Consider the following 17,746-nt stretch of genomic DNA (forward strand, 5'->3'; position numbering starts at 1 on the left):
TAGAGTGTTTTAATTGTGTGTGTGTGTGTGGCACAGCCGGATATATATGGATTTTTATCTCCACCCCCCCCCCAAAAGGTGACATATCATATTGATACATAGCTATATGCGCTAATCATTATTGTTTGGGGGGATGCTAATGTGAAACATGGCCTTAAACACCATTGTGTCATCCTGAACGCAGCCCAGGCAAATGCAATCGAGCAACATGCGGTGGCATTGATCAACCAACGTTGCGCTAGACACCACCCACATACGTTTGCTTGACACCACTTCATTATCATGTTGGAGGAAGAAACTCATATGTAAATATATAAATGAATAAAATGAAAGGTGGGACTAATTATTTATCTATGTGTGTATTTATGGACATGTATTTATTTTTTTATGTATTCATCTATTTATGTGTGCATTTATTTATTTATTTCTAATAACGGCAGATTTGGTCCTCCATACGCTACTTTCTAATTAATGAGAACGTTTTTGGGAAAACCTTTCTCCATTTACCAGAAGAACGTTATCATTAGCATCGCTAATGGCTACAGTGATAGACATACAGACACACACACACACAAAACGGGCATTGCAGTGTCGTTGCCTCTTCAGAAACTTGCAGGAAATCGAATCACTGACGCATTCTGTTCATGTCTTATTATGAATTTGGGCAAATGAATACAATTTCTAACGAGTTTAATACATTTCATTGATTTCCTACGAAGTTTAATAGGCTACTACTACCCAATGAGGCCTAGCACACTCGCCGATGTGCAGCTTCAAAGCCATATCAGATACACTATACAGTATATACAAAAGTATGTGGACACCCCTTCAAATTAGTGGATTCGGCTATCATCAGGAGCTTCATGAAATGGGTTTCCATGGCTGAGCAGCCACACACACGCCTAAGATCACCATGCGCAATGCCAAGTGTCATTTGGAGTGGTGTAAAGCTCGCTGCCATTGTACTCTGGAGCAGTGAAAACGCGTTGTCTGGAGTGATGAATCACGCTTCACCATCTGGCAGTACGACGGACGAATCTGGGTTTGGCAGATGCCAGGAGAACGCTACATGGCCCAATGTATAGTGCCAACTAGAAAGTTTGGTGGAGGAGGAATAATGTCTGGGGCTGTTTTTCATGGTTCGGGTTAGGCTCCTTAGTTCCAGTGAAGGGAAATTCTAATGCTACAATGACATTCTAGACGATTCTGTGCTTCCAACGTTATGGCAACTGTTTGGTGAAGGCCCTTTCCTGTTTCAGCATGGCAATGCCCCCTGTGTACAAAGCAAGGTCCATACAGAAATGGTTTGTCGAGATCAGTGTGGAAGAACTTGATGGCGTGCACAGAGCTCTGACCTCAACCCCATCGAACACCTTTAGAACGAATTGGAACACCGACTGTAAGCCAGGCCTAATCGGCCAACATCAGTGCCTGATCTCCCTAATGCTCTTGTGGCTGAATGGAATCAAGTCCCTGCAACAATGTTCCAACATCTAGTGGAAAGCCTTTCCAGAAGAGTAGAGGCTGTTATAGCAGCAAAGGGGGACCAACTCAATATTAATGCCCATGATTTTGGAATGAGATGTTCGATGAGCAGGTGTCCACATACACTACATGACCAAAAGTTTTTTATTGTAAAACAGTGTGAAACAGGCAGTGGCTGGGCAGACACTTTCATTACAGGAATCATGAGGATAATGCACTTTACTGTTTGAACAAATAATGGTTTTATCTGCCGACAAAATAGGATTTGATTGAGGTGAGTAGGTTTAATGTACAGATCGCAGCATTGCACAGCCAAGTGAAAAGGGTCAAAAAATGTGACTAGGCTATTGTCGCAGACTGGAGCCCTGAATCAGTCAACCAAAGTCACCAGTAATATAGGATGTAAGAATATAGAATTTCTAAAGGCCTACATCAATCAAATCAAAGGTAAATAGCATAGCCCATTGTTGAATGCATTGGTAGAAAGTATATTAAATAATTCAGGATTTGTCAGGTGGAACTATCCCAACCTAATAACCTTTAAGGCAGAGAGCAGCCCAGTCTCTCATTAGCTGCTGAAATTATCACGAGGAACATCTTCGACCCAGGCCCCTCTAATATAACCTGCTGTTTGTCTCGAGCAAATTGACACGAATCAACAGAGACACCCGGCGCTCACAGCAGCCTCTCCACGTTTCCAAGTAAATGCCAACAGGCCACTACTTGATTTTCTACTCCGCTGTCATTGGCGAGATGCAGTGTCTGTCATGCTGGGCCACAGGCATGGACTTTCCCTGCAGTATCCACCATCAGAAGCTCGCTCTCGTCCTGCTTCCCCCATTGGAGTTCCATGTTGCCATTCTCTACCCGCCTGCAATCAACACTGAACGCCCCTTCTTTTCTCGGCTTTGCTTAGCGACCGTATTGGCTGTCAGGAACAGGAACGACCACCACGGCCGAAGAGTAGTGTCGTCCAAGAGACCGAACAGGGTTTCTGACTTTTATGTATCATTTTAAGAGTTTTTAATTAACATATACATTGTCTTATGTATTAGAAAGTCCATTCAGAATGACATTGAAAAGCGCCCGCGTACGTTTTTGTGTTTCGTTCGACACCGTGGAACTCAAGGGGGATATGTGCCTGACTTGTCTTGATAGCCATTTTTTTGCAGACAAAGAGAACTGTTGAGTAGTGTTTATAAAAGACAAAAGGGTAAGTTGAGAATATTAATAACCATGATTATTTACGGAATACATGTCATTTAGCTACTTTATGTCGCTAAATAACTACTGTATACGTCTGTCTGTAATTTGGTAACATATTTGTTCATCCTAGCTAGCTAATTAGCTAGCAGACCAACTCGATGTTGAAGCTCACGTTAGCATCCAGCTAGTTGACGTTAGCTAGACACCGTTATTTGCGAAATGCAGCCATTTTTTTGGAGGAAGGTGGTGATCTGTCGGTGAAGTTTTTTTTGTTGCATAATGTTACCATTTATCTACCGAGGTATATTATCACAACTCCTACATCATGTCAAAAACATATCGCATTAGACAGATCCTTACTTACAGCCAGGTCATGATGTAATGCCAACTATTGTCAACGTCCAGTGATAGCAGTAGCTAACTAGCTACTGTAGATAGTTAAACAGTTAACCAGTGCTGTCTGACCGATGATAGGGCCATTTAAACCGATGTAGGCCTATCTCATCTATCTCGCATGCAATGCTAAACTATTAGTTTATGATTGCCTAAATATTAGAATGTCAAATACTAATCTCACAACCTAGAAAATATTAAACCATTATGATGTTGTAAATTAGACTAACGTTAGGTTGTTACGCTATAGCCTACCTCACCAATGCAATGAATGGTACACATTATAATAGCGTTATAGCTGATGTCGTTCTGTGCAAGCACCATATCATAATTAATGCTATTATGAAGTGTTGCACTTCATGTTTATATCACAATAATGAATCCAAGAAAGTTGCCTACTGTAGTTGTGTCCATATCTGTGTCCCAGTTTGTCTTCCACCGTTGTCATTGTCATGCAGTAACCTGAAACGTCTGATTTATTGTAGGGCTAGCCTATCCCAAGGCTATGTAGGCATATTATTTAAGATAAGAGAACTTGATTGTCAGTTAAGTTTGGACAGAATGGAAATGCGTCTTAGAAGATCTGGCTTACATTAAAAGGGTAAAAGCAGACATTAAACATACACATTACACACAAACACTAAACGTGTACATGTCAGTCCATCAGTCTTATTTAGGATTGCCACTACATTTGGAAGGATGCGTGCAGTAGGTGGGTGTTGTCGAAGACCTGGAGGGCTTTCCTTGTAATGTTCTGTGTACACTTAATGGAGTTGTGGCTCTTTCCTGCCCACTTTTGCTGGCCTGATTGACAAATTGTGCTAGTTTATTCCTGTTCCTGACCGAGAAAGTCCAATACCAGGAAGAGATGTTGAAAATGAGAACACTATCAGGTGTACACCATGATCAGTGTGTGTTTGCTTGCATTAATTTATTAGCTTCCTAAGTAGGAAGAGACACTGACTTGCCTTTTTTTTAAATGAGGTAATTGTTCTCCTGGAAGATAGGTTTGTGGTCTTAAATTTTCCCAGAGTATTTCAAATGTGACTTGTTCCACGTCCCAGCCATTCATGGTGACGTGCTCAAAGAGGGACTTACGCTGTTCCCCAGCTTACCCTCCAAGCCACAGTTCTTTAGTCTTGGTGACATTGAGGTCAAGGAAGCTATTGTCAATCCCCTTCACGAGGCAGTCAATTAACTGGGAGTAGCTTGAGCTAGACTTGCCCTCCAAGCAAGCAACCAGAGCCATGTCGTCCGCATATTTGATGAGGTCGCTGTTGTTGCATGCCATTTCATTAGTGTATATGGAGAACAGGAGAGGTGACATGACACAACCTTGTGGGATGCCTGTGTTTAGGACAAGGTGGTCCTGATAATTAAAGATAATTAAATAAAACACATTTTATTGTCACATCTTTAAAGATCAGCTGCCACTAAAAATCTAATTAGAAAACAGCCTATGTGGCACCCAGGGTGGGAAATTACCAGCCAAATGCTGGTAGATATTGGCATTGGCTGTCAGAATGGCTATTCTTACCAGAGACATTGGCAGGTGGTCATCACAGAGCATTTGGGAGTAGTTTCCCCCCCAAATGTGTTTGTGTCAGCTCTGGAAGAGAGAATCTCAATGCTACAGTGGTGAAAGTGGGGTGGGGTACAGCATAGGTTCAAACAAGAGAGAAAGATGTAGACCTTGCCTGCTGGAACAGGTATAGAACACACTCTGATATTCACTGTCTGTCCATGTTCTGTGTTGTTCTTTGAAATCACTTTCAATCAATTTCAAAACCATTCAATAAATGTCCTGTATGGTCCGATTCCCGGAGCCACCCATACGCAAAAATACATGCATGCATGACTGTAACTCGCTTTGGATAAAAGTATCTGCTAAATGGCATATATTATTGTTTTAACATTACAATGCGTGCATGTGTTTTCTGTCATTTTATCCTCATAGTTTTTTTTGTGAGGGGGCTGGTAAACCATTTTAGTGGCTGGTAAAATTTGGGCATCCACCAGCCACTGTGTTAAGTTAATTTCCCACCTTGGTTGAGTCGATATGAGTCAGAAATATTTATTCTACTGTCAAAATTGACCACTAAGTGGATAGGATAATTTTGGTCATAGTCAATCTCATCCATAAGAGTTTTGTGATACTTGTGGTCGTGACTGCATCACAATTTAAATGAAGGTTAGGTTTGTTTCAATCCAGCCCACAACTGGCAGCACACACATATTTGTTACACGCTTCATAGACAACAGGTGTGTACTAACAGTGAAATGCTTACTTACGGGTCCTTTTCGAACAATGCAGAGTTAAAGATAAAACAAAAAAAGAATAGAAATAGGAATTAAGAGTAAAAAAACATGACTTTATATAGGGAGTAGAAAATATCATGGCTATATACAGGGAGTACCAGTACGAATCGATGTGTACTGTACATATACAGTGCCTTTAGAAAGTATTCGTACCCCTTGACTTATTCCACATTGTTTTGTTACAGCCTGAATTCAAAATTGATTAAAAAAAATAATTCTTACCCATCTACACACAATAGCCCATAATGACAAAGTGAAAACATTGTTTAAATTCACACTCCTGTGTCAATACTTTGTAGAATAATCTTTGGCGGCGATTACGGCTGTGAGTCTTTCTGGGTAGGTCTCTTAATAGAGTCCACACCTGGATTGTGCAATATTCTGCCCATTTTTATATACACAAAAACGTGTATGTAAATATGTCTGTCCTTGTTTGCCATCGGACGTCATTCAGCAATGTTCCTATTTGTGGATTCATTAGTAATTATACAAGCAGGTCACACATTTTTCCTGCCTATGAAAGACTACAACTTGTGTTGGTCGGTGCTTTGTACTCTGGCCCCCATCTCTCCCCCAAGGCAGACTTTAAAAAATATATATACATTTTTACAAAGGAGGCAGAAACTAACAACAATCCTTTAGGCAAAACTGAAAGAACTGACCAGACGTAATGGCTTCAAGTAATTCCTCTCATCAACTTGAATTTGACGATGGAACTTCTATTAGCTTCATGGTGACATTCAACCATACATGTTTCAACCGGAATGTAGCAAAGAGGATTCAAAGCTAAATCCAACTCTTTGTTAATGTTTGAAGCTCCTCTACAGCCGATGCTAGCACCAAGAAGGCAGATGACAAATGCGGTGCCCAGTTAATTTCCCTTTAGTTTATCTAGTTATTACACTTTAGTTTATCTACTTAAATCCATGTTGTGTATTGCTGGCTAATATACTACTGTGTTACAGTGGGGAGGAAATACAATTATTTGCTAACTTGGCTGGCTATCTAGGTAGGTAGCTAGCTAAGTTAGCTTGCTTAACAACTACCGGTATCCATATCTATGACAAAACAATTGAGGTTTTACAATCGGAGATCTTTTGTATCTCGATATGTAAAACCTCTTTTCCTTTAAGTCGTAGATATGGCTAGCTACATAAACAGCAAGTTATAACGTTACAACCAGCCACCTAAAGCTAGGTTTACCAGCAAACGTTAGCGCATGACTGGAGTTGACTGGCTAGTTAGCCACGCACCTGCTAACCTTTTATGCGCAACGCCTCCCATTTGTAACTTGTTAGCAAACGTGTAACATCAGCAACTGTAAAATAAATGACTAGCTAGTTGGCTTAACATGATTGACGAGGGTTGGCATTGGTTATGACCTTGGATGCATTTCAATCCCACAAAATGATAGGCGTGACGTAAGATAGCATTACAAACAGATGTAAGTATTGCATATATCATACATTTACTACCAAACAGTGAGGAGAAACAATACAACAATTTACTGTTGTAAATCTGTAAAACTGAAGCTTGTTTTACTATAAAGATATTTGTCTAAGCATGCCTGATGGACATGGCTGTAGGTAGATACTGTCTACCTACTTACCTACCTACCTAGGCTCATTTATACGCTCTGGTCACTGGGCAAAGTTTGAGGGTTATGCCATATTTCTATTAGGCTAGATATTGTTGTACATGTAATCTTTGTGCCTGTGCACATGTATGCATGTTCAACTAGTCTATCCTAATATTGATGTAATGCTGGGATGGTTCAACTGTTGTTCAAACTGTACAATAGAATATAATTGTTTTTGTTCTTTGTCCAACAGACAAAACAGTGTAGAGCCTGGGTTTCTTCCTGTAGTGGATTCCTTTGCCTGTGTGTGTCATTGTAGCAGAACTGTATCCCTGTTGAGGGATTAGACATGATGCTGGATTTCAAGCAGATGACTCATGAGGTGCTGAATGGCAATTTAATTATTACAACACTCCTCCCACAGCTTTACAAGTATTCCCTGAATTTACTGTATGTTTCTTTGGAATGGCAATTTCATTGGGGCAACCTCTCCCATCATCTGCTTAACACCAGTTCTCTTAGCTACAGATTGTTACATCAGATAATGTGATTTAACCAAATATATTTTTGGTATCCATTACTGGGAGTTACAGGATAGGTACTGTTTGGTGTAGCACAGTGAATTTTAGACCTACCTTAGCGATGCTGTCTTTGGCCTCGATTCGTGGAAAGCGGAGTGTGCGAGGGACACCGGACAATAACGGATTACAAAGAGAAAACCAGCCACATCGCGGACACTGACGTCTTGCTTCCGGACAAGCTAAACACCTTCACCGCTTTGAGAATAACACCGTGCCGAGGACAGTGGGCTCTCGTTCTCCGTGGCCAACATGAGTAAGACATTTAAGCGTGTTAACTCTTGCAAGGCAGCCGTGTCCTCAGAGCATGCACAGACCAGCTGGTTGGAGTGTTTACAGACATATTCAATCTCTCCCTATCCCAGTCTGCTGTCCCCACTTGCTTCAAGTTGTCCACCATTGTTCATGTACCCAAGAAAGAAAAGGTAACTGATCTAAATGACAATCGCCCCGTAGCACTCACTTTTGTCATCACAAAGTGCTTTGAGAGTCTAGTTAAGGATCGTACCACCGCCACCTTACCTGACACCCTAGACACACTTCAATTTGGAAACCGCCCCAATAGATCCACAAACGTTGAAATCGCCATTGCACTGCATACTGCCCTATCCCATCTGGGCAAGAGGAATACCTTTGTAAGAATACTATTAATTGACTACAGCTCAGCCTTCAACACCATAGTACCCTCCAAGCTCGGTTCTGAACCCCGCCCTGTGCAACTGGATCCTGGACTTCCTCTCCCTTAATGTCATCAAAACGAAGGAGCTGATCGTGGACTTCAGCAGACAGAGCACGCCTCTATCCACATTGACAGGGCCGCAGTGGAGGTGAAAAGCTCAGCGTACATATCACTGACAATCTGAAATGGTTCAACCAAACAGACAGTGTGGTGAAGGCGCAATAGAGCCTTTTCAACCTCAGGAGACTAGGAGACCTCAGGATCACTCTCCTTGGTCAAATAACCCTTACACAGCCTGGAGGGCTGTGTTGGGTCATTTGTCCTGTTGAAAAACAAACGATAGTCCCACTAAGCGCAAACCAGATGGGATGGCATATCGCTGCAGAATGCTGTGGTAGCCATGCTGGTTAAGTGTGCTTTGAATTCTAAATAAATCACTAACAGTGTCACCAGCACAGCACCAGCACACCTCCTCATTCATGCTTCACAGTGGGAACCAGACATGCGGATATCACCCGTTCACCTACTCTGCGTCTCACAAAGACACGGACGACGGTTAGAACCAAATATCAATCATTTGGACTAATCACAGCAAAGGACAGAGTTCCACTGGTTTAATGTCCATTGCTTGTGTTTCTTGGCCCAATCAAGTCTCTTCTTATTAGAGTCCTTTTTAGTAGTGGTTTATTTGCAACAATTTGACCATGAAGGCCTGATTTCAGGGTAGTCTCCTCTGAACAGTTGATGTTGATGTGTCTGTTACTTGTACTCTAAAGCATTTATTTGGACTGTGATCTGAGGTGCAGTTTACTCAAATGAACTTATCCTCTGCAATTCTGGGTCTTCCTTTCCGGTGGCAATCCTCATGAGAGCCAGTTTCAATTTAGCTCTTGATGGTTTTTGCGACTGCACTTGAAGAAACTTTCAAAGTTCTTAATTTTCCGCATTGACTGACCTTCATGTTTTTGCCATAATATGGATTTGGTCTTTTACCAAATAGTGCTATCTTCTGTATACCACCCCTATTTTGTCACAACACAACTGATTGGCTCAAATGCATTAAGAAGGAAAGAAATTCCACAAATTAACTTTCAACAAGGCACACCTGTTAATTGAAATGCATTCCAGTTGACTACCCCATGAAGCTGGTTGAGAGAATGCCAAGACTGTGCAAAGCTGTCATCATCCCAAAGGGTGGCTACTTTGAAGAATCTGAAATATAAAATAAATGTTGATTTTGTTTTTTTGGTTACTACATGATTCAGTTGAAGGCATTGTTTGTCTACACTATTAATCTAAAATGTAGAAAATTGTAAGAATTAAGAAAAACCCTTGAGTGAGTAGGTTTGTCCAAACCTTTGACTGGTACTGTGTATATATACACACACAGTGCATTCAGAAAGTATTCAGATCCCTTCACTTTTTCCACATTCTGTTACTCTGCAGCCTTATTCAAAAAAAAATTTTGTGGAAAAAGGAAAGGGGCCTGAGTACTTTCCAAATGCACTGTAAGTCTGCAAATGTGAGGATGCATGGAATGCTTTATTAAAAAGGTTAATTTTCATGGTGCTTATGTTAACTGTCCACATTTACTTTTCCTCAGCCAACAAGAGGAGTAACGAACAGCAAAATCACTAACCTATGTTAATCTACTGTCCCCCATAGTAGAAAAGTTGACCTATTCTATTGGTCAGTTTGTCGTTCTGTGCGAGAAGGAAGTAGCCACTTCCAAAAAGACTATGAGACTGTTGTGGGATGATAGGTCCCAGATTTATACAACCGATAGGCCTGGGCTACATCCAAAAGACATTACAGCAATGAGGATCATGCAATCGAATGTTAAATACAAAGCGTTGATGAACTATTTGTTCACATTTAGTGCAGCAATGCGCACAAGCCAGTAGGCTATGTGCGAATGTTCGTTCCATAAATCAATAAGTGGGAAATAAAAACATTGTGAGCGGTTTCATGTGACAGACATGAAAATATCTGTTAGAAATTATTAAAGAGGGGAGATCAAATATGCAACAATTAGCACAATTAAGATTGTGCCTTTGGCTACTGGTCAATGAAATTAAGTTGATTTGAAAACTAATAGAACATGAGGGGAAAAGGCTACTGGTTTCAATGGTATACTGAAGTCTTTATAAAATAATTGCCTGCACGTTTGGTTGGATTTTGGCTAGGCTACTTTGAAGCAAGGTAATACATGCCTCATAATATGTAGTAAAATGTTCACGTTTCAAACCAGGAAGCATATCTTTTCAAAATGCATACGGCCTCCAGCTCATTGCAAAGTGATGTGTGACGTGCTGAAGCCTGCCTAGTTGCCTACGCACTTGAATGGTGAATGGGAAGCTTGCTTTTTTTCCCCTCCCGGACAATTGGCCGGTGCCAATTTTATTTATCGGCTTTTCATTTCTTTGATTGGCCATAATCTGGCTGTTACAAGCTAACGGAAACCCTAGTGTCAGTATGTGTGTGCAAAAAAAGGTAAATACAGGTACTCTAGGTAGCCATTTGATTAGCTGTTTAGAAGGCTTATGGCTTGTTAGAAGCTGTTCAGGGTCCTGTTGGTTACAGAGTTGGTGCATTGGTAGCGCTTGCTGTGCAGTAGCAGAGAGAACAGTGTTTGGGGGGGGAATAAGGCAACAGTGTTTTGTTGCCTTATTCCAAAACCTGGAATTAAAATAGATTTTTTTGGGGGGGGGTTTGTATAATTTGATTTACACAACATGCCTACCACTTTGAAGATGCTAAATATTTTTTATTGTGAAACAAACAATAAATAAGACAAAAAACACAACTTGAGTGTGCATAATAACTATTCACCCCCCCAAAGCCAATACTTAGTAGACCCAGCTTTTGCAGTAATTACAGCTGCAAGTCTCTTGGGGTATGTCTCTATAAGCTTGGCATATCTAGCCACTGGGACTTTTGCCCATTCTTCAAGGCAAAACTGCTCCAGCTCCTTCAAGTTGGATGGGTTCCGCTGGTGTACAGCAATATTTAAGTCATACCACAGATTCTCAATCGGATTGAGGTCTAGGCTTTGACTAGGCCATTCCAAGACATTTAAATGTTTCCCCTTACATCACTCGAGTGTTGCTTTAGCAGTATGCTTAGGGTCATTGTCCTGCTGGACTCTGAATCTCCATCCCAGTCTCAAATCTCTGCAAGACTGAAACAGGTTTCCCTCAAGAATTTCCCTGTATATAGCGCCATCCATCATTCCTTCAATTCTGACCAGTTTCCCAGTCCCTGCCGATGGAAAAACATGGATGGGATGGTATTCTCGGGGTGATGAGAGGTGTTGGGTTTGTGCCAGACATAGCATTTTCCTTGATTGCCAAAAGCAAAAACAAATTCTTTAAGCAATGGCTTTTTTGTGGCCACTCTTCCATAAAGCCCAGCTCTGTGGAGTGTACGGCGTAGTGGTCCTATGGACAGATACTCCAATCTCCACTGTGGAGCTTTGCAGCTCCTTCAGGGTTATCTTTGGTCTCTCCTTGCCTGGTCTGAGTTTTGGTGGGTGGCCCTCTCTTGGCATGTTTGTTGTGGTTCTTTCCATTCTTTTAATAATGGATTTAATGGTGCTCCGTGGAAGTTTCAGATATTTTTTATAACCCAACCTTGATCTGTACTTCTCCACAACTTTGTCCCTGACCTGTTTGCAGAACTCCTTGGTCTTCATGGTGCCGCTTGCTTGGTAGTGCCCCTTGTTTAGTGGTGTTACACACCTGTTCTGAAAGGCCCCCAGAGTCTGCATGTGTGTGTGTGTGTGTGTGTGTGTGTGTGTGTGTGTGTGTGTACTCAGATCATGTGACACTTAGATTGCACACAGGTGGACTTTATTTAACTATGTGACTTCTGAAGGTAATTGGTTGCACCAGATCTTATTTAGGGGCTTCATAGCAAAGGGGGTGAATATATATGCACGCACCACTTTTCCGTTTTTTATTTTTTAGAATTTCACTTCACCAATTTGAACTATTTTGTGTATGTCCATTACATGAAATCCAAATAAAATTCCATTTAAATTACAGATTGTAATGCAACAAAATATGAAAAACGCCAAGGGGGATGAATACTTTTGCAAGGCACTGTACTACCCTCTGTAGCGCCTTGCGGTCGGATGCCAAGTAGTTGTCATACCAAGAGGTGATGCAGCCAGTCAAGATGCTCTCTGATGTAGCTGTTTAAAAGTGTGCAACATGAAAACTAGCCCCGGAGATACGCTATCCAAAGTCAAACCATCTTTGCCACGGTCACACACCAGCCGGCTGAAGCTAATTGTTGAAAAATAATTTGTCTGACACGGAACCCAAACCGGCTGCGCGTGTGCGCCATCGTGCATACATTTATTTTGTTCCCCTACACCAAACGTGATTACGACACGCAGGTTAAAATATCAAAACAATCTCTGAACCAATGACATTAATTTGGGGACAGGTCTAAAAGCATTAAACATGTGTGGCAATTTAGCTAGTTAGCTTGCACTTGCTAGCTCATTTGTCCTGGGAAATTAACATTGAGTTGTTATTTTACCTGAAATGCATAAGGTCCTCTACTCTGACAATTAATCCACATATAAAACTGTCAACCAAATCGTTTCTAGTCATCTTTCCTCCTTCCAGGCTTTTTCATCTTTGAACTTATATGGAGATTGGCATCTACACTTTCATAGTATGAAACCGGCAAAACATTTAGTCTTTCAATCACCCATGTGGGTCTAACCAATGAGGTGATGGCAAGTGGGTACCTGCTTCTATAAACCAATGAGGAGATGGGGGAGGCAGGACTTGCAGCGCGATCTGCGAAAGAAATAGGAATGACTTCTATTTTAGCCCTTGGCAACGCAGACACTTACTTGTTGGCGCGTGTGAGCAGTGTGGGTGCAATAATTGAATAACATGGATTTCTAAATTTATTTTGCAACGCTCGCAAAGTGTCTGGTCTGGTCAGCATGTAACTCTTCCAACCTGCGAACACACTAGACACCCACATCAAACCATACCCCGAAACCAACTCATGTTTAAATTCAGTCATGGCCTCCAGTATTTCTTTATTAGCCAAATCTAAAACAAGGCCAAATCAGGTCATCAACAAACCCATTTAGCATCTCCTGGTTTCTACGTACAGCCTACAAGCCACTGATGTTCCATTTTTAAAAGTCGAATAAATCCATGTAATATAGCCTACACCATCACAATAGACCGGTCTCAGACTACATTTTCTTCATATCATGTTTCCTATTTCAGAAGAACAAAATAGCATACTCCGAGTTGTCCTTATGTTAGGTCCTGATCTGGCTATGCCATATGGCTGTGGGCTACACTAGTTCATTTAGCAGACAAGATTTGCTTGGAATTACGTGGCATTATTTTATAGTTTGAAGAATACAATTGAACATGAATAAAATACACTGGATATTTTCTCCAAACGATTTGAGGGAGTTCGCACATGCCGCTATTCTGTGTTGAGCAGTTAAAAGAAACAGGTACAACTACAGTAATATGTTTAATTTAGAGTTATTTATGTAACTTTAGTTGTGATACAAATGTTGGGCTATATGTTGAGATTTTTAATACATTCTAAGGCGGCATGGTGCGACTAATGATGATTTGAAAAAAGTGGCATGAAAGGCATGAACTCTGCTTTGTTTTTTTTTTTGCGCAGGCTGTAAACACTTGATAATGCCACAAATTTCCCTGCTGCATCACCTTTGTGTGGCCTTAATGGCCCTTAAAAAAATCTTTGCCTTTTGTGGCCCGTAGCTGTTGTGCCCTTTGGGCTGAATATAATAATTATAATTCCCTTCTTCTGGTTGTGTGCTGAAGCACCTCTCACTCACATGGCTCTTCGTCACGTGATCGGATCTTTCTCACAGGCTACAAGTAAAGGGGAACGCAACTGCGCACACCCTTATTAGCCAATTCCGAGGTGCATATTGAAGATGTTGGAAGAGCTGTCCACATTTGCTTTTTGTCAGCCAACAAGATGTGTAGGCCTAACGAACTGCAAAAGCACTAGCCTATGTCAATCTACTATCCCCCATAGTACAAAAGTTGACCTATTCTGTGCATTAAATAAATATTCCGAACATAGTATTGGACAGTTGTGGGATGTGATAGATCCCAAATTAATACAACCATCAAAAAACCTGTTTTAAGCAATGAGCCTGACGCAAAAGCGGATTAATGTGCTTCATTTTAAGAAGTTATTTGGCAACTTTAGTTGTGATACAAACCTTATCAGAATATATAGGCTACGGACTAGGCTACATGAGGTGTGCAACTATGATTTGAAAAAGTTGCAAAAAAAAGCATGCCCAGTTTAAGGCAAGAAACAGTGCATCATTCACAAGTGATAGGCTAATATTGTCACCCATCAGACTATTCTTGATTTAATCTGGTCTTTTTACATGTACTAAATCATTTGTGTGAAATTAGTTTTGATTTAGAATGGACCATCATCATGCACCTGTCACAACAGGGGCAGTGGGGAAAAAATGTCATCTATGCACTGGACTAATTACCATGACGATCACGTGCAATTTGACTGCCGGTTTGATGGTAATACAGTCACCATAACAGCCCTATGTGTGCCCACATTTTCCAATTTAGGTATACATGTGCTCCATGTAAAAAAAAAAAAATGTTTAAAAAAAAAGGTTAGCGTAAAGCCCTGGGTATAATTGTCAAACGCTTGCCTGCCGACAGTACTTGGCAATTCTGACTGCCGACACAGTTCAATCTCTTTTGTGTTCACATAGCAAAGACCTTGAAGTCGTTAGCTACTCAGCCATGTTATAATACTCCAAGCCAAATGTTGGCAGTAGCGTTTGGGGATGCATGTCCTTGTGTGTTGCTTTATCAGGGTTGTACACAAACTTTTTCAGTTGGTGGCACCAGGACATGATTTGGTCACCAATATTGTGTGTGTATATATATTTATTATTTTATACATTTTCTTTCTTCTTCACATTTTCAAACAGTATATTTATATTTTCTAACGCGGCTATACATTTGGGTGAGTTTATTTTTCCTCGCCTGATTAGCCTCGTTTCACTGCCAAAAATGAAATTAAACCATCTAGTGTTCAACAAAATAACAACATAATGTCAAATACAGGTAGCCTAGTCAAATAATTAACATCCAATCACATTAATCGTTACTCTCTCGCGGGAAACCTTCACTCTTGCACAGACATTTAGAAACGTAACTTGACAATTAGAAAAATAAGCCACGGGAGTTTGAGCGAGAATAAAGACAACTTTCAACTAGTAAGACATGTATAAAAGCAACAGATACCATTAATAAGAAGGGGCTAGAAGAGTCTTATATGGTGAGCTACCGAGTGGCTAGGACAAGCAAGCCCCATACTATTGTGGAGGACTTAATTCTTTCTGCTGCCCCGGCTATGGCTGGGACAATGCTGGGGGAAAAAGACCAAAGAATCTATACAAACAATGCCTTCATTAAACAGCACGGTTTCATGACAAATCTGTGACATGGCAGGAGATTAAATTGAAATAATTACTGCTTTAGCATACAAGCCAGTGAATTATATTTATTACAGCTGGATGAGTCAACAGACGTGGCGGGCCTGGCACAGCTCCTGGTATATGTCTGTTACTTTTATGTGGGGTTAATTAAGGAAGACATCCTCTTCTGCAAACCACTGGAAACCAGGACAACATGAGAGGATATTTTTAAAGTATTGGACAGCTTTGTGACATCAAATGGACGTTTGTGGTCAAGATGTGTTGGGTAACGCACGTGCAAGCAGTTGCTCCCAACGCCACTTGGGTACACTGCAGCATCCACTGAGAGGCTCTTTCTGCCAAGGGAATGCCTGATGGCTTGAAAGACATTTTGGACACTACAGTGAAAAATGGTTACCAATGTTAAAGCAGGGCCCCTGAATTCTGGTATTTTCTACATTATGCAATGATAAGGGCAGAGACCATGTAACGCTTTTAAAACATACGCTGGTTTAAAACGTGCGCTGGTTATCAAGGGGCAAAGTATTGACATGTTTTTTTAAAATTGAGAGACAAGCTTAAAGTTCTCTTTACAGACCATCATTTTCACTTGTCTGACCTCTTGCATAATGACGAGTTTCTCTCGCCTGAATAATCTGAATCTAGGATTACAGGGACTCTCCGCAACTATATTCAATGTGCGGGACAAAATTCAGGCTATGATTAAGAAGTTGGAGCTCTTTTCTGTCTGCATTAACAAGGACAACACACAGGTCTTTCCATCATTGTATGATTTTTCTTTTAATGTGCAAATGAACTCAAGATTACGGACAATGTCAAATGTGATATAGCGAAGCACATGAGTGGGTGCACAATTACGCAGGTACTTTCCCGAAACGGACGACACAAACAACTGAATTTGTTATCCCTTTCATGCCCTGCCTCCACTCCAGTCCACTTACCGATATCTATACAAGAGAGCCTCATCGAAATTGCAACAAGTGGTTCTGTGAATATTTAATCAGAAGACAGTGCCAGATTTCTGGATTGGGCTGCACTCGGAGCTTCTTGCCTTGGCAAATCGCGCTGTTAACTTCTTAAGCTTCCCCCTACTTTTTCTGAAATTCTGTTAAAAATCGCGCAACATTTTGGCGTCCTGCTACTCAGGCCAGGAATATAGTATATGCATATGATTAGTATGTGTGGATAGAAAACACTCAGACGTTTCCAAAACTGTTTAAATCACGGCTGTGACTATAACAGAACGTCTGTTTCATCGAAAAGCGCAGGAAAATCTGATCACTGGAGATGGAAAAAGTATCCATGCGCCACTCCCATGAATTGTTAAAGGTGAACCGTAATATATTTGGCCAAGCTTGCAGTACCTACAGCTACCACAGGATCTATAGAGTCTCCTCATTTGAATCTGAATTGATTCTTGGTAGATCCGCCCAAAGGGAACCGATTCTCTCCGACCACCGACCCGAGGCATTGTCTGCCTTTTTCTCCGGACATTTTTTCCACACGGCAGGCTATCGAATTTACATCGCCTCCTGATGATTTTTATAGCTTATTAACGTGTAGTTATACCTAAAGTTGCATTAGAAAGGTATTTCGAAGTGTTTTGTAAAAGTTTATCGTCGAATTTTTAACTTTTAAAAATGACGTTACGTTATGAAACGCTCTTTTTTCCGTTTTCCACACAGTCTTCATAGATCGATATCTAGGCTATATATGGACCGATTTAATCCAAAAAAAGACCCAGTATTGATTATGGGACATCAAGGTGTGCAAAGAAAGAAGATGGTCAAAGGTAATTAATGTTTTATATTTTATTGTGCGGTTTGTGTAGCGCCGACTATGCTAATTCTTTTGTTTACATGCCCTACGGGTCTTTTGGGGTGTTGCATGCTATCAGATAATAGCTTCTCATGCTTTCGCCGAAAAGCATTTTAAAAATCTGAAACGGTGGCTAGATTCACAATGACTGTAGCTTTATTTTAATACCAAACATGTGTATT

At 40.9% G+C, this 17,746-nt stretch overlaps 1 protein-coding gene across 1 annotated transcript in view; it reads left to right on the top strand.

Moving 5' to 3' along the window:
* The first annotated feature begins 2,076 nt into the window (after positions 1-2,076).
* The window catches only part of socs5b (suppressor of cytokine signaling 5b), a 42,505-nt gene continuing 26,835 nt past the window's right edge, over positions 2,077-17,746 (top strand). Inside the window, exon 1 of the mRNA XM_024424528.2 lies at positions 2,077-2,698. The gene's annotated coding sequence lies outside the window, so the exon portion shown is untranslated. The remainder of the gene's footprint in view (positions 2,699-17,746) is intronic.

This window comes from Oncorhynchus tshawytscha, linkage group LG06 (genome assembly GCF_018296145.1).
Source record: "Oncorhynchus tshawytscha isolate Ot180627B linkage group LG06, Otsh_v2.0, whole genome shotgun sequence".
In the NCBI taxonomy this organism is placed as follows: Eukaryota; Metazoa; Chordata; class Actinopteri; order Salmoniformes; family Salmonidae; genus Oncorhynchus; species Oncorhynchus tshawytscha.